The following is an 11,451-nucleotide window of genomic DNA, read 5'->3' as shown; positions in this document are numbered from 1 at the left end:
GTTAGGTACTCTTTGACCAACCCTGAACGTACCGTTAATGAGTTCAAAGCTAGCGATCTGAGTGGATGGTCACTTCTCTGTAGTAGGCTGTACTCCGGAGCAGTATATCTAATGTTACCTTAATGTTTAGAACCTCGTCCTGGAAGGTACTGCAAAAGTGAGGAAGTCTGAAGCTGGAGTTGATAGAGAACTCCTGACAGTTAAACCCTCCACTCCAAGCTTTGATCCATCCGTAAAGAAGCCCACTGTACCTCTACTCCAATGGCTTCTTCCCACCTACAACTCCCTCGTCGGTATTTGGCTAGAGAAGGAGCCGTCAGAGTTCGGTTTGGCGACTCCATGATCCAAGTGATCCAGTATGAAGCCAATCTATTGTGGTAAGACTTCAAGTTTGAATGCTGTGCAATGGAGGCTCAACGAACACTCAACTATAAAGTCAGACCGTTGTGATATCTCCTAACCGCAACATAGGTCATCTGGTTCAAGTTAGTCCCTGCCACAAATGCAACAGTTTGTGGTACCTATTACTTGGGCAGGGTTGAGCGGAGCTTGTGTATGGTGTTTAAATAGTCTCTGTGAATTTTTAAAGGCATTTCGACACCGCATAAAGCATGTCGCGATTTTTTCAAAATGATACTGAGGATTGGTCCGCAGATCCAGTACTACATTACAAGAGATTAGCAGAGCTTCGAATTGTTTATAGTCTCTCATGATGCTACATAGAGAGGCCAGATAATTCTTGACTCGTTTTGAACGCACTGGTAGAGAGCCTAAAGCCTGGATCTTATTATGGCTTTTTACACACCATTAGATGGGCTATGGTGGAATTTGGGGATCAGAGGTGGAATTTGGGGATCTACCTTTCTAGGTCAGGACGTATATTAGTTTTCAGATGTTCCTTCTTGCAAGTCAGTAAAACGAGGGATTATTTATACATATCATATCACGTTTTGTCTAATTTATTTAAATTTTGAAGTACGAGTTAATACTTACCAATCTGGCATATTTCTCCCCATATTTCCCAACCTCATCCCTCCAACATTGCCCCGCATTAAGTAGCTATTGTTTCTTTCCACTTTACTGGTATTTATTTAAAATTTTAAGTTGCGCATTGGCTTATCGCACTCGAAGCGTATTTGCACAGGCAGACAGCAAATCGGCAACAATAACTACATAAAACCAATCAGCGTAAAATTAAACCAGCAAAAAAATGAGACTGCGATCCACTTATAGGACATAAAGCAAGCCATGGCTGTACGGCACACGGAAACCACGAAGGGGACGAGGACACGTGCAAATGAAACAGATGCTGTATGGCGAAAGTCGGCAAGTGAAAGTGGGCCGTACGGGCGGTCGAGACGTGTTAGCTCGTAAAAATGCAAAAATCGAAAAATAATCGAAGGAAAACAAATAAAAATTCGCTACACCACAGCAACTATTGCTATTGTTCGCTTCAAGTGGGGGAGAAACAAATTTGAATATGAAATGAGAAAAAATATGAATTTACAATTTAAACAAAAGTTAAGCGGCCGCGGTGTGGAGGGGGTGAGAGGTGGTGGATTTGAAAGTGTCAGTCATTCAGTCAGCAATAGCAATGGCGTATTGATTAGGCAAGCACAATTTAATGCGTCACAGCTTAGACGGGGATTGCCGAGCGTGCAAACCGCAAAGCCGCTGCGACAGGGCGGATTTGGCGTTATAATCGCTTCCGGATGAATGCTGGATGAGATGTCGATAGCGGCAAATTGCAAGTGGCAAATGACGAGTACGTCTTGTTGATTTTTCTAAATGAAAGTCACGATTCAGTTCAATATTTTTATACCCGTCTGCGATGTGTAGCAGACGGTGCTGGAGTTTTGTGTACAAACTTTCAGGGTAGAATCGGTCAGAACCGGGAACAACTGGGTGACTATGTTCTGAGAAGCATAATTGAACAAAATGCCCGTTTTCTGTGAGAGCTCCTTGAGAATGCCGACAGATTTTACTACTTATGGTATATAGTAAAAGAGACACGAATTATTTGGTAGAGCGACGTGCAACACAAAGGTATTTTTTAACGCTGAAAGTTATCGGGAAAGGCTAGTAGAGTTAGAGATCATATCCGTTTCAAAATACCATCTAATCTAAATTGGCCCTGCCTGACAAAAAAGACCTTTTCACCAGTTTTAATGAAAATACTTTTTATCGCCTGCAAAATACTTGTAGGGTTCTCGGCCAATACACCTGAAGATATGTGCCGATGGTCTTCAGTGCCCTCAGAGAATATTTTTTTTTCCGGTTTTTTTGAGTCTCGTTCGGTGGTTTGTTGACATTTTCGACGGGACATTCATAAGACCATCTCTTGTCACCTGTAATGAAAGGATTGATGAATATGAGGTCCTCAAGGTTGACAGGCATCTTCCTTGGCACCTCTACTCGACGTCGTTTTTGCAAAAGATCCGGGTCGGAGGTACAAGTCTGGCATTGGCACGTTTATCGTGTGACATAGGTTAGCTTAGGTTAATCTGGTAGACCAATGAGGTACGCACAGACCACTTTTGGTCCTTTGCGATACCAGTTGGAGTGCAGTTGCTAGGTTCAAGAGTAGTAGTCATCCTTTAAGGTACCTGCGCTTGGCGCGAATTTTAACTATCGATACGGGCTCCTCCAGTGTATTATGCTATGGGGACCCCAGATACTTCTGAGGGCATGTGTTAGTATTACTTGCCCTTAAAAAAAGAGGTGTTTTTTCGAGAATTTAGTAAAGGAATTTGCTTCAAAAACATTCACTCTCTTCACCCGTATTTCTCGTATTTCTCCAAGATCCAAAACTCATTTGTAACTTAACTTCTCACAGTTTTTACTTTATATAATCCGGTAATCTCGAGGCAGATTGTAAAACTTGCTCCAATTTTTTCGGTTCCGTCCGAATTATGGTCCCCCCTAAATATATGCTGCTCTGTTTTTTCGGTTTGCGTTCTTTATTTACCTTATATTATTGTCCCGTGTCGAAATATGACGAATCGTTTGCTGCTAGGAGTATAAAGCGCGTTTCCTGCCTGCTACACCGCACAATGTGGCATGTGGCAAGTGGCACTTAGCAATTGTAGCTGCGCATTTAATGTCCCCGTGTCACAGTTATTTCCCATTCTCATTTCAGCGTATGCAAATTTTTCGTATTCCAATCTCTTCGCGGTTTGGTTTTTTTCCAGCTTCCTGAGTTGAAGCGTGAAATTTGTTTTCGTTTTATTTCGTTTGGGTGTTGTTTTAATTTTTGTTGTGCTTTCTATTATTTACCTCCTGCCTGATTTTTATTTCTACTTCCTTTGTTTTTTCCCGTCTCTCGCGCTTGTGTTGGCATTGACAGTTGCATTAACATTTCGCGCAAATCGAATTTGATCATCCCCTCGCAGGCGAGCCCCTCCCAGCGGTTAACAAGTGTAAAAGCGGCCAGAAATTATTTGCGAATTCGCAGCAGCGGCGAAGACTCTACAGCTTCTGTGCAGTGAAGGTGGCAGTGTGTGTCGCGTTGGTCGGGGTTTTTTTGAGAGGTTAATGCCTTAACGCAAGTGCTTTTGGAAAATTATGTAAAATAAACATGCAAATAAGATTTGCAGTTAATAAAATTTGCCATATTTCCGTTATGGTAACGTTTGTTTTTCGTCGAATTATGTTGAGATAAGAATTTGCTGGTAACTTGTCTGTGGGGAGAAATTAAAGCGATTTTTAATTTTATAGCTGGGCATAGTAGAGATTGTACAAGTGATTTGACAATAAATTTGTCTTTTGAGGTTATGTGTTTAATATATGATTTCATTTTGGAGAGAGTGTGTGTGAGGTTTGTAAATTTTGAGGTTGTTCGATTGGGTTCGACCTCTGAGTTTTCCCATATCTCTCACAATTTTTCTTATGAAATCGCTTGGAACCATTTTCTAGATATAAACGAAACTAGATGTATTTGTGTAGCACGAGCACTAGTTTTTGAACTGAATTTTCATCTGTGGGTCGCATCAACATTTAATTGTTTCTAGTTATGAAAACGTGAGTTATTACGACCAAACTCTTAATCCGGCCCTATACCATGAACAATGGGATAAAAAAAATCTTCAGATGCCAGCGGCTTTGATTACTACCTGTTCCTGTCTATGGCATTTAATTTTTGGGAAAGTCTCGCCTCAAGAGAAGCATGTGTACATGTCCCATTTTTTTTATTGACGCAGACATCGCTTACGCGGTTATAGCCGAGTTCAAAACAGCGCCGCAGACGTTCTTTCTTTTCGCTGTTTGGTACCAATTGGAGATTTCAAGTGTGGACAGGTCCTTCTCCACCTGGTCTGTCAAACGGAGTTGAAGTATTTCTCCTCATCAGCTTCTCCCGGCGTGTACTGCGTCAAATACTCTCATAGCTCTGAGTGTTTTCATCCATTCGGACGTAGGTCATATTGCCAGCATAGCCGCTGTCTCTGAAATCGCTAACTATGACAATGTTGTCGTATATCTCGTACAGCTCATCGTTCCACCGACTGCGGTATTCGCAATCATAAATCTAACGCAGAACCTTTCTGTCGAAATGCCTCAGCGTCATGTTGTAGGACGGGGATGATGAGTGCCTTGTAGGGTCTAGTCTTTGTTCGTCGAGAGGACTTTACTTCTCGATTGCCTACTTAGTTGAACTAACGTTGTTGCTGGTGTTAATGCTGGTTCCAAGATACATGAAATTATCAACTATTTCGAAGTTATTTCTGTCAACAATGACATGTATCAGGCAGAACACACTTAAATTCTTCTTGGTCGGACAATGGAACGTCTGCTCCGATCGTCATCGATTGGGAAATGGGGTTAACTATCTCGTGATGTTATGCTTTCACAGCCATTCAGAAGGCTGAAGAAGTGTTCCCTCTTTAATTTCAGTATGATCTCGGCATTAGTCACTATGTCAGTTAGACTTAGTTTTTGCCACTAGGGACGAGAAAAGTATTTTCAGAATGCCAAAATGCTTAAATTGGGTTGATTCTTAATATGTTAAATTTCTTTTTATCCCATATTGTTGGAACCATATATTGTCGAGATCAACTTTCTTCCGATTGTGGTCATAAAAAGTTGGTTATCAATAACGGTATCACCAGCTTCATTGCGTAAGTACGAACCCATAATTCCAACAGACCAACAAACCACACCAAACTGTCAATTTAGGTGTATGAAATGGTTTGTTCTTGAATGATTTGGGGATTTTCTTTGCATCAAAATCGACACATGTGTTATTATTGACTGCGCCACTCAGATGAAAAGTGAGCCTCATCGGAGAAGATTTTTTCTTAAAAAAATCGTTATAGTGTTAAAGTCACTTTTCCCGCTACTACGCTGCAAGCATCTGGGGTCCTTCGCGGCATAATAACGATAGTGAGGCTACAGAGTATGATAAAATTCGCAATGCGCAGGCATCCGAAAGGATAACTACTCCTCATGGACCTAGTAACTAAACTGAATCTCGCGTCGCAAAGGACCAAACTGGGTCAATGCGTGGCTTATTGTCCTACCAGGCTAACCATACGTAATTATTTCGAGTTTAGCATAAGCGCTAGCAGCTGTACAGCGCTTTCCAAGTAAGCCAATGAGATATACTTACATATCAAAAAGCCTTCTATCATCTTCACATGATGTTATGTGAGCTTTCTTCTGAAATTACTAACTTTTTCGCAACATGCCAGCGTGAAGAAAAAAATTCACAATTAAGAGATAAGAAAGATAGAATCATTTACTGGCAGTTTTTATTGTTTTTTTAGCAGAAGCATTGGGTTTCATTGTAAAAATACGGAACAAGGATGCATACACCGCATATATGTAATTATAACGATCGAGAGGAGATATTAGTATCGACACCTTGGCTTAAGGAGTAACTCCTTGCTAAGAGTGATTGATTACGTACAATGGAAGGTATTAGCTTTTGCGGGTCTAGTGTTGATCTTTCTTGCGGTCTTTTCCCGAAGATGTCTTTGCGAAATATATTTCCTGAATCAATACTTTTGGTCACACACTCATTTAAGATGCATGCGTTGAGTAAGCAGTACAGCTTAAGAAAAATTTAGCTAAATTTCCCGCAGGGAAATGTATCGGGGCTACTGGCGTTCATACTATACATTTTTTGCATAACCTAAAGTTAAGCATTAGTCCATTGATTTACTTAGTAATAACTACATTCGATTAAAATCATAAGCAGGCGGAAATTATTACTTCTTATTATTAAATTGGGCAGTGGTAAAGAGAATAATCGTTTCAATGAAAATGTCTTGATGTTTGAGCTTGATGTTCCCTACTTAAAGCTAGCCATAATCTAATAATTATCAAAAGCAAATCTGTTGGCATTTGAGATTTCTTAAAAAATATCAAAGAATGCGCCCGCTGCTCAATACTTAATCGTTTCTTTGATTTGGCTCACTTTGCCATTTATAAAAGTGAAGCAGGGAGTAGCCCAACACTAATCTCACAATTCGCTAGCAAATGAAAAACACTCGAGATAAGCGGCTAAGCTGCTGTATCAATAGCGGCTGCATTCGGTCGACGAAAGTCGATGTAAAATCAAAATTTAAGAGAAATGAGAAAAATAAAGAATTGGATTCTAAGGGCATAAAATGACTTTGATACCCAGCCATCTCCCACTCGCAATAATCGCCTGGGAGGAAAATAAAAAAATAAATCCTGTAAATAAAGCGAACTCCCCGATAAATGAATGAAATCAATAAACGCATATCTAAATATTATATAATATATGGTAGAGCTATATAAAAATAGAAATATATATGTGAATAAATGTGAAAATTATGTCGAGCTAATAAAAGAAACGAATTGTATGAATGTAAGTAAGAATGCTGCCGAGATAAAAAAAAACGAAAGAGCGAAGAAAAAAATCCCCAGACTCGTATAAAAATAATGTGTCTTAATATATTTTTTCCGCCGCTTTTTATTTTGCGCCCGAGCAAGTGGTCCGCCGCCGTCGCCGCCACCGAAATGTAGCTTATTAAACGCTTATTGTTTCTGTTGTAGTTGCTGGCGTTTTGCTTGTGTAATAAAATTCATGCTCGCATAACGGACATAAGTAGCGTAAAATGAGAATATTACCGAATGTTGTTGTCGAAATCTCCCGCTAAGCCGCCGCTTGTGTGGGAGTTATGTAATATAGCGGCACACCCACTAACTGCCGGTGGGTGGCTGTGGCAGTGCGATCTAGTATACGTGTTTGATTTGCGTCCGTTATGCCCGCTGTGCAGCCGCCAGCCTGAAAGGCATTTCACTTTCACTGCCACTGTCGCTGCGGCGAAGTAAACGCAGGCAAATGACCGTCTGCGTATGCCTGGCGGCGCGGCGTATAAAATGTTCGCTCTCTTATTGTTTTTGGCGTATAAAAAAGTTGTAATTGTAATCCATTGATTTGTAGCTTAAAGCGGCAGAAATTTTTAATATCTTTCATTTGTAAAAATTACACAATTCCTTTGCTGAGGTTCCAGTAAATGGGTGCTTCTTTCTCGCATTTATATTTAAGTAATTTTTACGTCCTATGAACGTCTGAGTTAGGATCTCTATCTGTCTGGTTAGTGCTTCGGTACAGCTCGGAAAATCTCATTATTTAGTTTTCTTGATTACACATTGAAGCGAAATTGCTTGCTGAAAGAATACCGGAAAAGCTACAGAAAGGAAAATATTAGTTTTTGTGTTTTAATCTCAACAATTATTGTGATTTAAAACTTAACTAAATGATTAGGTTACTAATTATTAGAGCCAGGGTGAAACTTATTTTTTTATTTTTTCGGAATCTTCGGAATATATCTTATTAGTATTAAGTTTTATATATCTCTTTAGCACTTTATCTTATGTGCACCTTAACAGATGAGACCCTGCAGGATATAGGAATTTACATCTAACCAATAACAATCAGAAGATGGTATTCCCCAACTTTAGGCTGGATAAGGTCGTAGAATTGATCCTCGCAACAGTAGTGATATAGGAGCCCAATTGGACAACTATGAAGAATGTCGATAAGGTGGCTAATAACGGGTGATTTTTTTTGAGGTTAGGATTTTTCATGCATTAGTATTTTGACAGATCACGTGGGATTTCAGACATGGTGTCAAAGAGAAAGATGCTCAGTATGCTTTGACATTTCATCATGAATAGACTTACTAACGAGCAACGCTTACAAATCATTGAATTTTATTACCAAAATCAGTGTTCGGTTCGAAATGTGTTTCGCGCGACAAATTTTGTTCAGCGATGAGGCTCATTTCTGGTTGAATGGCTACGTAAATAAGCAAAATTGCCGCATTTGGGGTGAAGAGCAACCAGAAGCCGTTCAAGAACTGCCCATGCATCCCGAAAAATGCACTGTTTGGTGTGGTTTGTACGCTGGTGGAATCATTGGACCGTATTTTTTCAAAGATGCTGTTGGACGCAACGTTACGGTGAATGGCGATCGCTATCGTTCGATGCTAACAAACTTTTTGTTGCCAAAATGGAAGAACTGAACTTGGTTGACATGTGGTTTCAACAAGATGGCGCTACATGCCACACAGCTCGCGATTCTATGGCCATTTTGAGGGAAAACTTCGGACAACAATTCATCTCAAGAAATGGACCCGTAAGTTGGCCACCAGATCATTGCGATTTAACGCCTTTAGACTATTTTTTGTGGGGCTACGTCAAGTCTAAAGTCTACAGAAATAAGCCAGCAACTATTCCAGCTTTGGAAGACAACATTTCCGAAGAAATTCGGGCTATTCCGGCCGAAATGCTCGAAAAAGTTGCCCAAAATTGGACTTTTCCGAATGGACCACCTAAGACGCAGCCGCGGTCAACATTTAAATGAAATTAATCTTCAAAAAGTAAATGTCATGAACCAATCTAACGTTTCAAATAAAGAACCGATGAGAATTTGCAAATTTTATGCGTTTTTTTTTTAAAAAAAGTTATCAAGAACTTAAAAAATCACCCTTTATTAATCCCAGCAATTTCATCAGGTTTTCTGAAGTGTGTCTACCGAGATGTTTCAACCTCAGACTCGCAAAAGCAGGCCAGGGGAGAAAAAGTTTAGTCAGAAACGCCTACCATGACGTTGATTTTGCTAAGAACAAATAGTTCAGAGGAGATTGTTGACCAGTGCATGCCCACGGGAGGTCCATAGATTCAAGGGTAGTGAGTACCAATTCGCTACCAATCTGTTGAAATAGTGACAAGGGTGCCCTCTTTAGCAAGCTAATCGTTTTTTTCTAATACACGTAATCATCTTTAGCTAAATTTTTGATTTCGATAGATCTATGCAAATAAAATATCTAAAATTTTGAAAATAAATCGAGCGCTTAGAAAGTTGATAAATCATTGACCCATAAGATAAAGAACTACTTATTGCCCAAGACTCAGTAGAGGTTGAAACGCTTTGCGGCCTCACTGTCGATACCTTCTCTGGTGTATCTTACCGTGGGACCTCAGATGCTTACAGCGTAGTCTTGCCAATGTGAGACAAGTGCACAAGAGTGCCCTGCTTTAGACATTTCCTGCAGTCTTCTAGTTCTGTCAGCCCCATTCTGCGGGCGTGTGTCGTCACCGGACAGTGACCAGTTAGTATTCCGATCATGTTCCTACAGTCTTTTCTATCGAGTGCCAATAGGAATTTTGTGTACTTTCGATCTAGCGTTTTGCACATGACTTTTGCAGTTTTGCACCCAGGCAGTTCGTTCCATCGGGATTTGATTTTGTTTACCATCTACTGTCCAGATCGATGTATAGACAAGGCGTGGGTTTCTCAATGTTGAACCCGTTTTCGGGAGTTAGCGGTACACCGTTCTTGGCAATCTTGCTATTTCATAGCCTTCGATGCCTTGTGGCCTGCCACCCAGTAGAAGTGAAGTTGCTTACTTCTGGCAACACTTGCTGCCCCTTGCTTCTGAAGACATTTCTGGCCAATATGCGATATGAGGTTACTGCCGCGATTGCTGCTTGGCTGTCTATGTAGAAATAAATTACTAACTCTGAAGGTTGAAATAAATTACTACTCTGGACAATATATGCCCGCACTAACGTCATCCTCCATTTTCGTGTAATTCGTTAGTGAATACTAAATCTCAGAAATGTTTTCTAAACTATTTTTTTTTTACAATTTGGTTTTCAAATTATGTAGGTTAGATTGGCTGGGAAAGCTTTGTTCTATATACAGATGTATAAATAAGTATAGTATACCAAAAGGCGTAAAGTATCATATCGATGGGAAGAAAAAGGCTCTAAAACTAGTTCCGTTGGGTACAAATAATTCAGCAGAAGTTATGTTACGCCTGAAGGAATAAATAAAGCCGTGAAATCATATTTTTGAAAACTGAGGTCCTATAAGATTCGAATGTGCTGATTCCTCTTCAATAAAAATGTTTCTTTGGGTGATGCGGTCAGAATTAAACATTATAGAAAACATAATTGAATATTTAGTACCATCACGACTTTCGTACTTTAATTTTTTAGCTAAGAAACTACCTTCCAATTCATTTATTCTACAGCACCAAAATCTTCCTGCTATGTACTTGTATAGTGTTTTTTCTCAAAATTTGCTTTTTTTATTTACCGTTGTACATGAAACTCCTTTTTCATTTTAAATTTCCATTTTTTTCCTCCGCTTTTTCTGACATCATTTCGAGCAAATAATGATAATAAATGACATACAAAACAGCCAATTTATGATTTCCGCTGCGAAATGTGGTACTTAGCATTTGTTTTGGCGTTTTTCGCATTTGTTTTTTATATTCCTTACAACAATGCGGCTAGTTGTGCCGCCAAAGGACGCGCAGACAAGTTAGACAAATGGATTCAAATTACATTTGATGAGCGGGCGGGGAAGACGTACACAACAGACGATGCGTGCAGTGGGCGCGGTGTCATATTTTGCATACTATTAGGCGCAAGTGCACGCTTTTTTATTTCACACAAACGATATGCTTTCACATTCAAAAAGTGTGTATATATTTGTATTTGCATTCCTTTTCATTGTGAGCGTGAAGAATTTTGTTTATTTTTCTTTTTTTATTTACTAGAAAGTGAATATTTTAGATATTCTCATATAAATATGGTAGAAAAAATAAATGTAATGACTTTTTGGGTTGATTTTATGGTCACAGCTGTTTGACTTGCCATGACATTTTTGAGGTGGAAAAGTGATGATTTATTATAGTGCGGTTTATTGGTTGACAGGTTTAAGGGGAGTTAAAAGTCAATGGAATAGCGAATTTAAGTTTTAATGGTAAATTTGAGAAATTTTCGGAAAATAAATAAACATTTTTTTCATGTTTTAATTAGTTATTATATCATTTTGAGACATGTTTTAAAATTGTCTTATATTTTTTTATAGACCTACTTAATTTATAAATATAATATAGAAAACTTTATTGTTTGAATTCTGACGAGTTGAGTTAACAGCCACTTAAGGGTTTACATGGTTCCGGG

Source organism: Bactrocera dorsalis, chromosome 1 (assembly GCF_023373825.1).
Source record: "Bactrocera dorsalis isolate Fly_Bdor chromosome 1, ASM2337382v1, whole genome shotgun sequence".
Taxonomy (NCBI): domain Eukaryota; kingdom Metazoa; phylum Arthropoda; class Insecta; order Diptera; family Tephritidae; genus Bactrocera; species Bactrocera dorsalis.
This window is presented reverse-complemented; position numbering follows the sequence as displayed.